General features: G+C 37.1%; 1 long non-coding RNA gene across 1 annotated transcript; it reads right to left on the minus strand.

Annotated features, from left to right (window-relative positions):
• Positions 1–264: 264 nt before the first annotated feature.
• On the minus strand, positions 265–1,759 carry LOC117076715. Its single transcript, XR_004434453.1, has 2 exons — positions 1,161–1,759; positions 265–462 (listed from the first exon to the last, which is right to left on the minus strand). It is a non-coding gene; the product is annotated as an uncharacterized LOC117076715 (long non-coding RNA).
• Between the last annotated feature and the right edge of the window lie 15,662 nt (positions 1,760–17,421).

Below are 17,421 nucleotides of genomic sequence, written 5' to 3' on the forward strand. Positions count from 1 at the left end.
CATCTGGCTCAGAAATGACACCTATGTACTGCCACATTAATTAGGAGAACCTTGCAAGTATTTCAAAGGGCATGCTGTCTCCTCCTGAACAACAACAAAAAGATTCCTCTGGTTTCGGTTGTGTTTAGACATTATTTTTATTCTCATCTAGGTTCTGTGGCCACTAACAACTAGCTAGTGATTTTGGAAAACTTTCTGGTGCCAGTTTATGAATACTTTCTGAATAGTGAAGCCTTGATTAAAACAACTTTTAAAATACTTTTATTATTCATGTCCCACCAGAAAGCAAAATTTTATTTTTATGTCATTATGTGCCACCAGCATTAAAAGGAAGATTGTTGAGTTGGTTTGATTGATTGATTATTCCAAGGGGTGGTAATACTTTTGTGAGCAGTGGGAAGTATGTCCTGTGGATCCACCCTAAGGAGGTTCTGTGAATGTGATTGTGCCCCTTGCCTTGCTCTGCAATGGAGCAAAATAATTATTATTCAGAAAGAAAAACAATAGAAAAACTTGCAATTACATATTATGAAAAGTAATTGCAGCCTTTCTGGAACATTAAACAAAGGATACCCTTTTTAACACTTTTGAGTCAATGTTTTCATTTCCTTCAGTGGACAGCATGCATAGGAGTAAAATAAGATCATATAGGACATGGCCAATCTAATTAATATAGCTTACTCTCATCCGTCTATTTAATCTGTGCAGCTATTTCATAATAAAAGTTAATTTGCTAAATATAATATAACCTGTAATTTGTAAACTACATATTGCCTAGAAATGAAAAGTGGTACCATACAAAGTGTGAATTAAGCAAACTGTATCTTTCTTTTCCACATTGCCTTTCTATGATTTTCCCCCACCTCCCACCCCCAAATCCTTCATCTAAACATGTACTATCCAATATAGGAGCCATCAGCCACATTTGACTATTTACATTTTAATTTATATCAATTAAAATTAAATAAAATTTAAAGTTCCAATTCCTCAGTCACACCAGCCACATTTCAAGTCCTCTATACTCACATGTGGCTAATAACTACTATATTGAACAGCCCAGCTACAGAACATTTTCATCATTACAGGACGTTCTAATGGACGGAGTTGATCTAGACTCTGAGTCCTTCTGCTCTCCCTTCTCTGGCCAGGATTCTACCTACCCCAGGTACGCCTTCCCAAGTATCTTCAGATTTTTCTTCCTTCCACTACTCTTACCCTCATAACTTCCCTGTGCCTTCTCATGATGTCCCATAAAGAGCACAATCTTGTAATTCCTTCCTTGAGGACCTTTCTCTCAACTTAAATAACTTGATAAACTGGTTCATGCTTAGGCAATTTGGAGTGCTTAGAGTTCATGTGTTCTCTCTCCAAAATAACACATTGGTATTTTAGCTGAAAGCTTCTGGAGACATTATGCATTTACAGAAAGGGCTGACTCTCAAAGTGGTGACTTTAAGCACCATGGTAGCCTAGAACCTTGGTGAACAAACCTCAGAATGCAAGTAGCTCTAGAGCACCTTTCAAATTACATTATCCTGTTGGCCTGTTCACCTACATTGGCCTTGGGTTACTATGCTGATTTGTCTCCTAGGAATGCTGGAATATCACTCATTGTTACCAGAGAGGCGTAATATTTATGCATCTAACATGACATTTATGAATAGTAGGTCAAAAGAAATATGTTTGTTTTTCTTGGAACTGTGAAAGATGCTAGAGTTCGGGATAGGGTTTTGGTATGAGAATCCTTTTACTCTGTCCATTCTGGGGGCTCCCTGCCAAAGTATCACACAAAAAACAGTTAATAGCAAAATCAGAGATGATATAAGCCCCTTAGTGATAGCTTGACAAATGTTTTCTTCTCCCCCAGTATCATGCTTTGATCAAAACTGAACTAGAAAATGCAGCTTAGACCAAGAGATATGAAAAACAAACAAAAAGACTTCTTACTCCCTAAGTAAGACATGATTAGGTAAGCAGACGAACTCTAGTTTGCCCTGTGGTTCATTCACTGGGTTAGAGAGAGGGTGCTGTGACTCAGGGGACAGCCCTCCCTTGCCTGCTTTCCACACGCAATGAGAAAGACAAGAAATATCCCCTCTTCCTCAGAAGGCCCTGGCTCTCTTAACAAGCTCAATAAAAAAGGTAAAGGAGAAAAAGAAGATAGCCAGGCCAGCCTCAGGAGAAACTCAATTGCTGTGTCCAGTGTTCCACATCCGGACTCAGTTAGTTGCTTCCTCATGATGTCATTTAACTTACTTTCTATATGTAGAAATTTTATATAACTAAAATTCCATTTTTACAAGAAAAATATTCATATCAATGGCATCTTTCCAATGTTTTGTTTGCTTATTTGGGGATTTTAATTATTTTTTTTGTTCTTTGAAGTAACCCATGCACGTAGTACTCATAGTGAAGTAGTATTAAAAGGTTCGTTTTAAAAAGAAGCAGTCCCCTCTCCTCTCCCTACCCCTCCCGGAAGCCACACTTTCATCTCTTTTTAGCTATTCCTTCTGGTTGTCACTATTACAATATTCTGGTAGTTACTGAATATTATTGTTAAGACATTTTGTTATGGAAAATTTCAAATGCATACAAAAGCTAGAGAGTAGCATGGTGAACCCACCCTTTGTACTCATGACTTAGCTTCAGTTATTATCAACACATAGTCAATCCCATTTTATCTGTACAGCTACCCGTTTACTCACCAACCTCAATACAAGACAGCGTATCATTTTAACCACAGACATACCATTCATTGTATATCACTAAAGAATGGGTCTCTTTTCAAATACATCTAATTCCAATTATCTCATAATTCTTCCTTACAGTTGGTTTATACAAATTAGTGTGCAAGATGCATTTTTTTTTTTTTTTGCTGTTGTTTAAATCTCCTTTTTTTAAAAAAAAAATCTATCATCTTAGTTCTCAACTGGGGCAAGTTTGTTCCCAGAAGACATTTAGCAATGTCTGGAGATATTTTTGGTTGTTATAACTTGGTTAAGGAGAAAGGGGGAGAGTTCCAATGGTATGTAGTGCCTAGGGGCAAAGATGCTGCTAAAAGCTCCAAAACACAGGACAGCCACCACCAACAAAGAATCGTCTGGCACAATATATATAACAGGATTCTATTCCCTGCCTCCTCCTCTTATTTCTTGAAGGAACCAGATCATTTGACCCCTAGAGTTTATCACATTCTGGATTTTGCTGAAGGCTTCCCCATTTTGTCTTGGAACATGTTTCTCATTCCCTACACTTTCTGTAAATTAAGAATAAAGACAGAACACATGAAAGTACTAAGCCAATAGAGAACACTGAAATATCAAAATTTCCATGTGAAAATGCGAATCAAGTGGTTGAGTCATAGGAGGGCCTACGGGTTTTTTATTTTTTATTTTTTTTGAAAGTTCATCCCTCTTGTTTTTGCAAGAACAAGGACGTTGAGGCTTGGGGAGGTAATAGGAGTTGGCTAAGTTCACAATCAAATTTCCTGAGTCTCTGCCTCTTTGAAATTTGAGATATAGCTCTATTTTTTGAGAGATAAAGTCTTAATCCGATTAAGGTTTGATATTTTTGGCTAGAATATCTTATAAGCTGTGATGTGTACTGGCATTAGAAGACATGGAATATCGGGTTGTCTTTTTTGCTAGCAGTCATTGATGATCCTTGCCTAAAGCCATTATTTCATTAGAGTTTGCTCACCAACGTTTTAAATAGTTCATTTCTTCCTATTGAAATATTATTTAATGAAAATATCTTTGCTTTTTGACTATGAAGTTAATGTTTAATTTTTAAATTTGTATTTAACAATACAAATACATGTTTAGTTTTTTTTTTGGATGGTAATACCAGCCCCCCAAAATAACTGCTCTAAAACTTTGGCTTATATTTTTCCACACTTTTTAGTCATATATACATATGTGCAAATTGTGATTAGATAATATATGTAATATGACAATTTTGTCATTTTCATTTTTATTTAATAATATATAGGAAAAATATGTTCATATCCAGTACATGCATATCTACTTTTTTCCTCTTTTTCAACATTATAAGATTCCACATATAAGAAATACTCAAGATACGTAAATCCATCGTGACAGAAATCGGGTTAGTGGCTGTCCAAGACTGAAGTGGAGCAGGAGAGAAGTGGCTGCTTAGTGAGTACAGGTTTCCTTTGGGGATGATAACAGTCAGCAGCACCAACTCACCACTATGTGAGTGTCCATCTCAAAAGTGAGTCCTCCAGGCCCACTCCAGCTCATGCCACCAGGAGAAAAGACAGTCGTCTAACTAAGCCCTACCAAATTTACAGATTCATGAGCAAAATGTTTATTGTCGATTTAAGACACTAAATTCAGAAGCATTTTGTTAGACAGCAATTAATAACTGCATTCCTCATTATTATTCTTTCCAAATTTTATATTCAGCATTCTTCGTATAAAATTTATTATCAGTTTTGTCAGTGGTGGATTCTGATTGGTATATTACTCAACACATAGCTTATTTGTGGAGAAAGTTGGTATCTTTATCATCTTTCCTCCAAAAAATACTGTATGTGTTTCTTCATATATTGTTTTATATCTTTCGTGTATGTTTCATAATGCTCTTTATATAAATGTCTTCCTAGACACTTTTTAGTTTTTATTGCTATTGTAAATCTTGAATATTTTTGTACCAATTATACATAACGGAATAACAAACTCTAAAATTTAATGGTTTAAAACAATACCCATTTATTTGTTCAACATTTTGTTGATTGGACATTTGAACTAAGCTCAACTAGGAAAAGGGTACTTTTTCTGGTCTAACCAGGGTCAGTCATACAGCTGTAGACATATGGTGGTTTCACTGGCACTGGATTTCCTAGCATGGTTTTACTCACATGTCTTGTGTTGGTGCTGGCTATTAGCTGATTAGTTTAGTGGGTATTGGCTGGTTAAGCTCATTCCTACTTCGCATGGTCTTTTATCCTAGAGACTAGAGGATAGTATTGGACTCATCTAGAGGACTCTAGACTAGATACTGGATTTCTTCATATCATGGAGTAGTGTCTCAAAAGAGCCAAAGGGAAAGCTGCAGGACCTCTTGAAACTGAGACTCAAAGCTACACAGCCTCAATTCCCACACATTCTGTTAGTCAAAGCAAGTTCAAAGCCAGCCCAGATTTATGAGAGTGTAGAAATCAACGCCACCGCTCATGAAAGGAGCTGAACAGAATCTGTGATTATCTTTAATATTCCACATTTATCCATCACATACATAATTTGCTATGTAAGAGAAAGATTTTTATTTGTACATAGTAATCTTAAAATGAACCAATGAGTTGAACTTCTTTTTACCTTTAATATTTTAATGTATAATCTCTTGGACTTTCTATTCATAAAATCCTATCATTTGAAAATAATGATCTTTTCTTCCTATCTATAATGCACATTTTTGCTTTATTTTCTTGCTTATTGTATTGGCTAGAATCTTAAAAACTGTTGATAATGAAAATAGTTTCATCTTATTTCAGACACTAGAAAGAATATCTTTAGGTTTTAAATAGCTAACATAATTGTTTTTTCCCCCGGAGTCTCGCTCTGTCTCCCACGCTGGAGTGCAGTGGTGCGACTTCGGCTCACCGCAAAATCCACCTCCCAGGTTCACGCCATTCTCCTGCCTCAGCCTCCCGAGTAACTGGGACTACAGGCGCCCGCCATCACACCTGGCTAATTTTTTTTGTATTTTTTAGCAGAGACGGAGTTTCACCGTGTTAGCCAGGATGGTCTCCATCTCCTGACCTCCTGATCCGCCTGCCTTGGCCTCCCAAAGTGCTGGGATTACAGGCGTGAGCCACCGCGCCCAGCCTGCTAATATAATTTTTAATATTGATTCCTAATAGGTTTCTTCTTTTTTCCAACCAAGGACATGAAATTTAATTAATCAAAACTATTGGGTCATAATATCCTCATTATTGGACCATGAACAGTTCTTTTTTCTGTTTACTTTCTTAAGGATGTTTCTCCTATTTTTACTTCACTAAGAGTTTAACAGTAGATATTGGACTAAATCAAATTCCTCCTCTACATTTACTAATATGATTTTCCTCCTTTAATCTATTATTAGATTACTTATCTTTGCACTATATCCCTGGACTAAATCTTACTTGGTCATTGGAATTATTCGTAGCATATTTATTTTTATTTTATTTATTTATTTATTTTTTAGAGAGAGTCTTGCTCTGTCGCCCAGGCTGGAGTGCAGTGGTGCGATCTCAGCTCACTACAATCTCTGCCTCTGGGGTCCAAGCGATTCTCCTGCCTTAGCCTCCCAAGTAGCTGGGATTCCAGGCGCCCACCACCACGCCTAGCTAATTTTTGTATTTTAGTAGAGGCAGGGTTTCACTATGTAGGACAAGCTGGTCTCAAACTCCTGACCTCAAATGATCCACCCGCCTCAGCCTCCCAAAGTGCTGGGATTACAGACATGAGCCATGGTGCCCGGCCATAGCATATTATTTTGTAACTGATTTGCATGTATTTGTTTAGGGTCTTTTTCCATATATAATTTTGCATGATATTTGTTGTCTTTTCATGAATGGAGTTTACAATCGTATTGTGATTTTTTTTTTAAGTTCATAGGATTTTGGGTCTGAAGACTGAGTTATAACCACTGTTCTTCTACTAATAAACTGGGCAAGTCACTTAACTTCTTCCTCCAATTATAATAATGTCTACTCACCTATTTGACAAGTTGTCACAAGAAACAGATGAGATAAAGTATATGAATGTTCTTTACAACATACAAGGCAAAACTGCTAGTCATTATTTCAGCAAGCAATAATTCAAAATAACAATAGTTAGCATTACTGAATGCTTGCTAATACATGAGGTTTTGTGCTATGGACTTTACATGAATCATCTTATTTAATCCTCTCAATAAACAATGAGACAGATACTCTTATTAGGTTAAAAGCCATAGGATTTTAAAAGTTAATAATTCGATTAAGGAATTTAATTGTTGAATTCTTAAGTCAGGTTATATCAATTAGGAGAAGTCTGTCATCCTCTGTTTTCATTCCTTCATGACCTTCTCCTACAGTGTACAGGCTATGCTGTTTGCTCTTGCAAAACTACTCCTTATACTGCTTTGTGACTGGGAATCCTGGCTTGTATAGACAAGGATATCACAAGTCACTGTACCTGTAGTTTATGCTTAGGAAAAAAATTCAAGAAAATCGAATTTGTAGTGTGCCCAAAAGTTACATAACCTACCTTTCTCATCTGTTCTATTTTTTTCCTGATTTTCATTACTGCCCCTCTTTAAGCCTTATATCTTCAGAAATGTAGATAGGCATAGTTATGAAATTATGTTCTTTTTTAAAACTACATATCAAGGCAGGGTATGGTGGCTCATGCATGTAATCCCACCACTTTGGGAGGATGAGGTGGGTGGATTGCTTGAACCCAGGAGTTCAAGACCAGCCCGGGAAACATGGTGAAACCCTATCTGTACAACAAATACAAAAATTAGCCAGACATAGTGGTGCATGACTGTGTCCCAGCTACTCAGAGGGCTGAGACAGGAGGATCGTTTGAGCCCAGGAGGTTGAGCCTGCAGTGACCAGCGATCATGCCACTGTACTCCAGCTTGGGTAACAGAGCAAGACCTTGTTGAAACAGAGAGAGAGAGAGAGAGGAGAGAGAGAGAGAGAGAGGAAAGAGAGAAAGAAGAAAGAAAGAAGAAAGAAAGAAAGAGAGAGAGAGAGAAGAAAGAAAGAAAAAGAAAGAAAGAAGAAAGAAAGAAAGAAAGAAAGAAAGGAAGAAAGGAAGAAAGGAAGAAAGGAAGAAAGGAAGAAAGGAAGAAAGGAAGGAAGGAAGGAAGGAAGGAAGGAAGGAAGGAAGGATATCAACATGAACCTGGTTGTTTTTCATCACAGCATTGATTCTCAGATAATTACTTTTAAATTCTGAACTTCTCTGTAATTTTAAAGATACGGTGTAGCTCTAAATTACATATTAAAGATCAAGTGCTTTGCTACCACAAGACGTATGGTGGATAGAATAAGAGGTAATAGTATACTATTGGGTTGGTGCAAACATAATTGGGAATGTTTTCCATTACTTTCAATGGCAAAAATCGCAATTACTTTTGCACCAACCTAATATCTTCCCTGGCCAAGCCAAAGATTCTTTGTGACCTCACATTTTTAGAAGGCACAGAAAAGTCAGAACATTTTCAGAGGAAAGGGATCCAACTGGCAAGAAAACATACAAAGAATAATAAAAAGTTCTGCATGTGCTTAACCTGGAAGATAGCATTTTGAGGGGGAGCAGGAAAAGAGAGTTGACTTCAGTTTTGAAAGGTGGCCACAATAGAAGGTAATTATGTTTGTTCCATGTAGCCATTGTGAGTATTATAGGAACCTTTTGACTAATAAATAAAAAGTGTCTGTTATTAGCTTAATACAAGCATGGTTTGAGCTCAAGTCTAACATCACCGGAGTCAGATCTATCTGGTAAATTAAAGGGACATGTCCAAGTCCCATTTGCAAGAAAAATTAAGGAAATTCCTGGATGTCATTTCACAGTAAGTAAAGAGGTCAGTGGGCACAAAGCTGTCAACCCAAACACAAAGCCTTCTTCAGCTAAGGGAGAGTGGACTCGGAAATGCATGATGATATCTCCTGATTTAGCCTCTTGATGAACTCATGACTGCATCTTCAGCAAGAGAGATGGAGAGGTAGATGGGTTAGTGCCATAAATAATAATCAAAAGTACCATTTTTACTAGCAAGTCTACAAGACTATGGGGCAAAGCGTCTCAGGGTTGAAGCCGTACTGACTAAAAGTTATTTAAAGGGAAAAATTTTTTTTTCTACTGACTCACAACACAGGAAAAGAGCAACAGGACAAGAAACAAACAGCGGCTGCTTCATGGTAACAGAACATGACTCACTGAGCACATGTGAAACATTCCCTGGATACACCTCAACAAGCTGGCAGTTGAAGAACATTTTAGGTGATAGAACCCTGTGTTATCAGGGGAGGTATGAAGAAAGCAAACTCAGGTTACTTAAAGAGACTCATCCACCAGTGTGAAGTAACAAAACATGAAATAAGCGACCTAGAGAATACACTCTCAGGGTTAGGAGGAACACGTCCTCATATCTAGCCCAGCACTCCTATAGAGTAGGCTTTTAATAAATACTTACTGAATGGAAATTTAGCTTTACTTTTTAAAATGTTTTTATTTTAATTTTTATGGATACATAGTAGCTGTATATATTTACAGGAAACATGCACTATTTTGATACAGGCATACAATGTGTAATAATCACATCAGGATGAATGGAATATCTATCACCTCAAGCAGTTATCCTTTCTTCGTGTTACAAGCAAACCAACGGTACTCTTTCAGTTGGTTATAAATATACACTTATAAATGTACAATAAATTATTGTTGTCTATAGTCACACTGTCTGTGATCAAATACTAGATCTTATTCTAAACATAATTTTGTACCCATTAAAAAATGTCCCCCCATCCGCCACTTCCCTACTCCCCTACCTTCACCCCACCCTCACACTATCCTTCCCAGCTTCTGATAACCATCATTCTACTCTCTGTCTCCATGAGTGTAACTGTTTTCATTTTCAGCTACCAAAACTGAGTGGGAACATGCGAAGTTTGTCTTTCTGTGCCCAACTTATTTCATTTAACATAATGATCTCCAGTTCCACTGATGTTGAAGCAAATGACAGGATCTCATTCTTTTTATAGTTAAATAGTACTCCATTGTGTAAATGTATCACATTTCCTTTTTCTATTTTTCTGTTCATAAACACCTAGGTTGCTTCCAAATCTTGGCTATTGTGACTAGTGCTGAAATAAGTACACTGGTGGAGATACCACTTCCATGTACTGATTTCCTTTCTTTTGGGTATATACCTAGCAGTAGGATTGCCTAATAATATGTTATCTCCATTTTCAGTTTTGTTGAGAAACCTCCAAATTGTTCTCCATAGTGATTATACTAATTTACATTCTCACCAATAGTGTACCAGGGTTCCTTTTACTCTGCATCCTTGTCATTATTTGTTATTGTCTGTCTTTTGTATAAAAGCCATTTTAACAAGGATAAGATGATATCTCATTACAGATTTCATTTGCATTTCTCTGATGATTAGCGATGTGCCTTTCATCAGTGCCTTTTCATATTCCTATTTGCCATTTGTATGTCTTCTTTTGAGAAATGTCTATTAAAATTTTTTGTCTATTTTTAAAATGGATTATTAGTTTTTTTCCTATAGAGTCCTTTGCGCTCCTTCTATATTCTAGTTATTAATCCCTTGTCAGATAGATAGTTTGCAAATATTTTCTCCCATTCTGTGTGTTGTCTCTTCACTCTGTTGATTGTTTTCTTTGCTGCTCAGAAACTTTTTAACTTGATGTGATCCCATTTGTCCACTTTTGCTTTGGTTGCCTGTGCTTGTGGGGTATCATTCAAGAAATCTGTGCCCAGTCCAATGTCCTGGAGAGTTTTCCCAAAGTTTTCTTTTACTGGTTTCTTAGTTTGAAATTTTAGATTCAAGTCTTTATCCATTTTGATTTTATATTTGTGTATAGCAAGAGATAGGGGTCTAGTTTCATTCTTCTGCATATGTCTAGTTTTCCCAGCACTGTTTGTTGTAGATGTATGGATTTGTTTCTGGGTTCCCTGTTCTGTTTTATTGGTCTGTGTGTCTGTTTTTATGCCAATATCAATCAATGAATTAAGGATTTGGGGGACTGTTGGGAATGCATGATTGGTTTTGAAATGTGAGGACTTGAGATTTAGACAGGGCCAGGAGTGGAATGATATGGCTTGGCTGTGTCCCCACCCAAATCTCATCTTGAATTGTACCTCCCATAATTTCCACATGCTGTGGGAGGGACCTGTTAGGAGAGAATTGAATCATGGGGGCAGTTTCCCCCATACTGCTCTTGTGGTAGTGAATAAGTTTCATAAGATCTGATCGTTTTATAAGGGGTTTTCACTTTTGCTTGGCTCTCATTCTGTCTTGCCTGCTGCCATGTAAGATGTCCCTTTGCTCTTCCTTCATCTTCTACCATGATTGTGAGGCCTCTCCAGCCACGTAGAGCTGTGAGTCCACTAAGCCTCTTTCCTTTATAAATTACCTCGTCCTGAGAATGTCTTTATTAGCAGCATGAGAACAGACTAATACACTGGGGGACTTTTTATTACAGCTTCAATCTCATTACTTGTTATTGGTCTGTTTGGGTTTTGGATTTTTTCCAAGTTCAAGATTGGTAGGCTGTATGTGTCTAGAAATTTATCCATTTCTTCTAGATTTTCCAATTTATTGTAAGTGGAGTGTCTCTCTCTCTTCATCACTAATAATATTTGCTTTATATATGTGAGTGCTCCAGTGTTAGGTGCATATATATATATATACACCCACACACATATATATAGTTGTTATATTCTCTTGCTGAATTGACCCTTTTGTTATTATATAATGATCTTCTTTGTCTCTTGTTATAGTTTTTGTTCTGAAATCTATTTTGTCTGATCTAAGTATAGCTACTCCTACTCTTTTAATGGTTTCCATTTGCATGGAATATCTTTTTCTATCCTTTGTTTTCAGTCTATATGTGTCTTTATTGAATTTTGTTTTGTTATCCATTCAGTCACTTTATGTATTTTGATTAGAGAACTTAGTCCAGTTACATGTAATGTTATTATTGATAAGTAAGGACTTACTTTTGCCATTTTGTTATTTGTTTTATGGTTGTTTTACGATCTTAAGTTCCTTCTTTTCTTCCTTCCTGTCTTCCTGTTAGTGATGTTGATTTTCCCTGGTGGTATGTTTTAATTTCTTGCTTTGTAATTTTTCTTTATCTGTTTTATGTTTTTTGATTTGAGGTTACCATGAGGCTTGTAGATAATATCTTACAACCCATATTTTAAACCTAATACAACTTAACACTGATTGCTAAAGAAACAAAAAAGAAAACAGAAAACCAACAGAAACTCTACACTTTAACTTTTTCTCCCCACTTTTTAACTTTTTGTTGTTTCTATTTATATCTTATTGTACTATCTATGTTTTGAAAAGTTGTAGTTATTCTTTCTGGTTGGCTCATCTTTTAATCCTTCTACTCAAGATATGAGTAGTTTATACACCACATTTACAGTGTTATAATATTCTGTGTTTTTCTGTGTACTTACTATTATTACCAGTGAGTTTTGTACCTCCAGATGATTTCTTATTGCTCATTAACGTCCTTTCCTTTCAGATCAAATAACTCTCTTTAACATTTCTCACAGGACAGGTCTGTTGTTGATGAAATCCCTCAGCTTCTGTTTGTCTGAGAAAGTCTCCCTTTCTTCTTTATCTTTGAAGGATACCTTTAGTGGATATACTATTCTAGGAAACAAGTGTTTTTTTTTTTTTTTTCCTTTAGCACTTTAAATATGTCATGCCTCTCTTTCCTCGCCTTTGAGGTTTCCACTGAGAAGTCTGCTGCCAGACATATTAGAGCTCCATTGTAGGTTACTTCTTTCTTTTCTATTGTTGCTTCTAGTATCCTTTCCTTGATCTTTTGAAGTTTGATTATTAAATATATTGAGGTAATCTAATTTGGGTTAAATCTGTTTGATGTTCTATAACCTTCGTACTTGAATATTCATTTATTTCTCTAGGTTTGAGAAGTTTTCTGTTTTTATCCCTTTGAATAAACTTTCTACTCCTATCTCTGTGTGTCTCCTCTTTAAGGCCAATTACTCTTATATTTCCCCTTTTGAAGCCATCACTACTAGGACTGTGCTGGATCAGACGCAAAGCCAGAAGACCACCGGATATCACCTAAGGCCCATGGTAACCACTGTCCAGCTACCACCTATGTTCACTCAAGGCCCAGAGCTCTACAATCAGTAGGTGGGGAAACCAGCCAGGATTGTGTCCTTCCCTTCAGAGTGATGAGTTCCCCTTGGTCTCAGGTGGGTCCAGAGATGCCATCTAGGAGCCAGGGACTAGAGTCAAAAACCATAATAATCTATCTAGTGCTCTAGCCTACTGTTGTTGAGCTGGCACCCAGGCCACAAGATCTTCCCGTTCTTTCCTCCTAATACCAAAATCATAAGAGTCCTTCCCCATGGCTACCACCACCTCAGGCCTGTGGTGAGTACTATCTAGCTACTGTTGATGTTCACTCAAGGCCCAAGTGCTCTTCAGTCAGCCTGTGGAAATGCTGCCGGGTCTAGGAATCCCCCCTCAGGGCAGTGGGCTCCACTCTGACCTAGGGCAGGTCTAGAAATCCTCTTTACTCTTTTCCTTTTCCTTTTCTCAGGCAAAAGGAGTCTCTCCCCATAGCCGTCACAGCTGGAAAACACACTGGGTCACATCTGAAGCCAGCACATCTCTGAGTTTCACCCAAGGTCTGCAGCGAGTACTGCCTGACTTCTACTGCTGACTATTCAGAGCTCAAGGATGCTTTAGTAAGCAGGTTTCCACTGACCACACAGAAATACAAATTCAGAGACTACTAATAACACCTCTGTGTACATAAATTAGAAAACCTAGAAGAGACGGATAAATTTCTGGACACACACACCCTCCCAAGACTGAACTAGAAAAAAAAATTGATTCCCTGAGCAGACCAATAATAAGCTCTGAAATTGAATCAGTAATAAATAGCCTACCAACCAAAAAAAGCCCAGAACCAGATGGATTCACAGCTGAACCCTACCAGATGTACAAAGAAGAGCTGGTATCATTACTAACTACTGAAACTATTCAAAAAAATTGAGGAGATACTCCTCCCCAACTCATTCCATGAGATCAGCATCATCTTGATACCAAACTCTGGCAGAGACACTTGATACAAAAATCTGGCAAAAAAAAAAGAGAACTTCAGGCCAATGCCTTTGATGAACATTGATGCAAAAATCCTAAATAAAATACTTGCAAACTGAATCCAGCAACACAATGAAAAGTTAATCCACCGCCATCAAATAGGCTTTATTCCTGAGATGCAAGGTTGGTTCAACATATGCAAATCAATAAATGTAATTCATCACATAAACAGAACCAAAGGCAAAAAACACATGATTATCTCAACAGATGAAGAAAAGCTTTTGATAAAATTCAACATCACTTTATCTTAAAAACTCTCAATAAACTAGGTATTGAGGGAACCTCAAAATAACAAGAGCCATCTATGACAAACCCAAAGCCAGCATCATATAGAATGGGCAAAAGCTGGAAGCATTATCCTTGAAATCTGTCTCAAGACAAGAATGCCCTCTCTCACCACTCCTATTCAACATAATATTGGAAGTCCTGGCCAGAGCAATCAGGCAAGTGATTGAAAGACAGAACGTCAAACTATCCCTGTTTGCAGATGACATGATCTTATATCTATAAAACCCCATAGTTTCATCCCAAAAGCTCCTTCAGCCTATAAACAACTTCAGCAAAGTTTCAGGATACAAAATCAATGTATAAAAATTACTAACATTCCTATACACCAACAACAGCCAAGTTGAGAGCCAAATCAGGAATTCAATCTCATTCACAACTGCCACAAACAGGATAAAATGCCTAGGAATGCAGCTAACTAGGGAGGTAAAAGATCTCTACAGTGAAAATTACAAAACACTGCTCAAAGAAATCAGAGATGACACAAACAAATGGAAAAACATTCCATGTTCGTAGATAGGTAGAATCAATATTGCTAAAATGGCCATACTTTGGGCAATCTGTAATTGCTCAAAGCAATTTACAGATTCAGTGTTATTCCTATCAAGCTACCAATGACATTCTTCACAGAATTAGAAAAAACTACTTGAAAATTTATATGGAGCCAAAAAAAAAGAGTTCAAGTGGCCAAGGCAATCCTAAGCAAAAAGATCAAAGCTGGGGGCATTACATTACCCAACTTCAAACTGTATTTCAAGGCTACAGTAACCAAAACAGCATATTTGTACAAAAACAGACACATAAGCCAGTGGAACAAAATAGAGAGCCCAGAAAAAAAAAGTCACACATCTACAACCATCTGATCTTTAACAAAACTGACAAAGACAAGCATTAGGGGAAAACATCTTTGTTTTTTGTTTTTGTTTGTTTTTAGACAGAGTCTTGCTCTGTCACCCAGGCTGGAGTGCAGTGGCACAGTCTTGGCTTTCTGCAACCTCCGCCTCCCATGTCCAAGCAATTCTCGTGCCTCAGCCTCCCAAGAAGCTGGGATTACAGGGATGTGCCACTACACCCAGCTAATTCTTGTATTTTTAGTAGAGATGGGGCTTTGCCATGTTGGCCACGCTGGTCTCGAACTTCTGGCCCCAAGCAATCCACCTGCCTTGGCTTCTCAAAGTGCTGGGATTACAGAAAGTACTTATTCAATAGCTGTGCTGGGATGACCGGCTAGTCATATGCAGATGATAGAAACTGGACTCCTTCTTACACCTTATATAAAAATCAACTCAGGATGGATAAAAGACTTAAATGTAAAACTCAAAACTATAAAAACCTTGGAAGACAACCTAGGCAATACCATTCCAGACATAGGAACTGGCAAAGATTTCATGACAAGGATGCCAAAAGCAATCACAACAAAGGCAAAAATTGACAAGTGGGATCTAATTAAACTTAAGAGTTTCTGCACAGCAAAAGTAACTATCAACAGAGTAGACAGACAACCTACAGAATGGGAAAAAACATTTGTAAATTATGCATCTGAAAAAGACCTAATATCCAACATCTGTAAGAAACTTAAATTTACAAGTAAAAAAAATACACAATCTCATTAAAAAGTGAGCAAAGGACATGAATGGACACTTTTCTAATGAAGACATATATGTGGCCAACAAGTATATTGAAAAAAAAATCTCAATATCACTTATCATTAGAGAAATGAAAATCAAAACACCATGAGATACCATCTCATACCAGTCAGAATGGCTATTATTGAAATATCAAAAAATAGCAGATGCTGGTAAGGTTGGGCAGAAAAAGGAATGCTTTGACATTGTTGGTGGGGATATAAATTTGTTCAACCATTGTGGAAAGCAGTGTGGTGATTCCTCAAACAGCTAAAAACAGAACTACCCTTTGACACAGCAATCCCATTACTGGGTATATACCCAAATGAATATAAATCATTCTACCATAAAGACACTTGCACACGTATGTTCACTGCAGTACCCTTCACAATAACAGAGACATGGAATCAACCTAAATGCCCATCAATGGCAGACTGGACAAAGAAAATGTGATACATACACACCATGGAATACTACTATGCAGCCATAAAAAAGAATGAGATCATGTCTGTTGTGGAAACATGGATAGAGCCTGAGGCCACCATCATTAGCAAACTAATGTAGGAAGAGAAAGCCAAATATCACATGTTCTCACTTATAAGGGGGAGCTAAATTATGAGAACCCATGGATACAAAGAAGAGAACAAGAGATTTTTGGGCCTACTTGAGGGTGGAGAGTGGGAGGAGGGAGAGGATCATAAAAAATATCTATCTAGTACCTGTGTCATGAAGTAATCTGTACAACAAACCCCAAAGATACAAGCTTACCTATGTGGCAAAGCTGTACATGTACCCCTGAATCTAAAATAAAAGTTTTTTTTTTAAAAAAAAAAAGAAGAATCAATAAGACCTAGTATTTGATAGCACAACAGAGTGACTATAGTCTATCATAATTTAATTGCACATTTAAAATAACTAAAAGAATATAATTGGATTATTTGTAACACAAAGGATAAATGCTTGAGGGGATAGATATCCCATTTTCCATGATGTGATTATTATACATTGCATTCCTGTATCATAACATCTCATGTACCCTGTAAATACATACACCTACTGTGTGCCCACAAAAAATTAAAAATAAAAATAATTTAAATAATTTTTTTTTTAATTTCAAGGTCATGAAAGATAAGGAAAAACTGAGGAACTGTCACAGACTGGAAAAAATAAGGAGACAGGACAACTTGTTTTTCAAGTTTCAATTTCAAAACAAATTGTTTTTCCTACTCTTACACACTTAACAGTCACCACACCACAACAACATAACACAGACTCTTTCTGACAGATTGGGAGCAGGAGCTTCTCCCTACTCCAAGCAGCTCTCCAGTGAACACGGCAACTAAGTGTTGTAAAATTCAATTCAATTCTGACATTATCTACCTGGAGTTAGAATCAGATCCCACCCACACTACTGCCCCCCCAACTTCAGATGCCAATAACAGGGTTGTCACCTATACTTCTTCCTGACTGGCTATAAATCAGGGTATCTATAACCCCCTTCTCAGGTTCAATTAATTTGCCAGGATGGCCCACAGAACTCAAGAAAACACTTCCATTTACCAGTTTATTACATTAATAAAGGGTATGATAAAGGATATCAGTGAACAGC

This window comes from Trachypithecus francoisi, unplaced genomic scaffold (assembly GCF_009764315.1).
Source record: "Trachypithecus francoisi isolate TF-2019V2 unplaced genomic scaffold, Tfra_2.0 Lachesis_group0, whole genome shotgun sequence".
Classification (NCBI taxonomy): domain Eukaryota; kingdom Metazoa; phylum Chordata; class Mammalia; order Primates; family Cercopithecidae; genus Trachypithecus; species Trachypithecus francoisi.